Below are 607 nucleotides of genomic sequence, written 5' to 3'. Positions count from 1 at the left end.
AAAAGTATATGAAAATATGTGTAATATTGTTTAAAAATAGAAAATAAGTTGATTAACAACTCTACCAACGAAGCCTAAAGTTTTCTATTTTTTGGTAAATAAGATTTCGTTTGGTAGATTAGTTTAAATAAGTTTAAGTAATTTTTTGAAATATATGTGAGTAAAAAAAGTATGTGAAAATGTGTGTAATGTTGTTTAAAAATAGAAAATAAGTTGATTAACAACTCAACCAAACGAGGCCTAAAGTTTTTTATTTTTTGGTAAATAAGATTGTTTTTGTCAGAAGTGGGATTTGAACCCATGCCCCCATTAGAGGACCAGAACTTGAGTCTGGCGCCTTTAGACCACTCGGCCATCCTGACTTGTGTTTCAATTCTAAAGTTAATTGCATTTAACATGACTTTTTAAGTACGGAATTTACTAAAATATAACTTTAAGGTATATATTAATAAACTATTTTAAAATATTTTTATAAAAAATGAAAAAATAAAAATAAATAAAAATCACATGAGAATTTCCAATTTGTGTGTGTGTATATATATAATAAACATATTATTTTATTTTATTGCCAAATTGAGTTTTACTTCTCTCTGTAGGCTGTGTTAGT

At 25.7% G+C, this 607-nt stretch overlaps 1 non-coding gene across 1 annotated transcript; it reads right to left on the bottom strand.

Moving 5' to 3' along the window:
- Positions 1-277: 277 nt before the first annotated feature.
- TRNAL-CAA (transfer RNA leucine (anticodon CAA)) lies at positions 278-362 on the bottom strand. Its single transcript has one exon. It is a non-coding gene; the product is annotated as a tRNA-Leu (tRNA).
- Positions 363-607: the final 245 nt, after the last annotated feature.

The sequence above is a fragment of the Quercus suber genome, unplaced genomic scaffold, assembly GCF_002906115.3.
Source record: "Quercus suber isolate HL8 unplaced genomic scaffold, Cork oak 2.0 scaffold_189, whole genome shotgun sequence".
Classification (NCBI taxonomy): Eukaryota; Viridiplantae; Streptophyta; class Magnoliopsida; order Fagales; family Fagaceae; genus Quercus; species Quercus suber.
The sequence above is the reverse complement of the archived record's forward strand: the minus strand, read 5'-3'. Positions and strand labels throughout refer to the sequence as shown.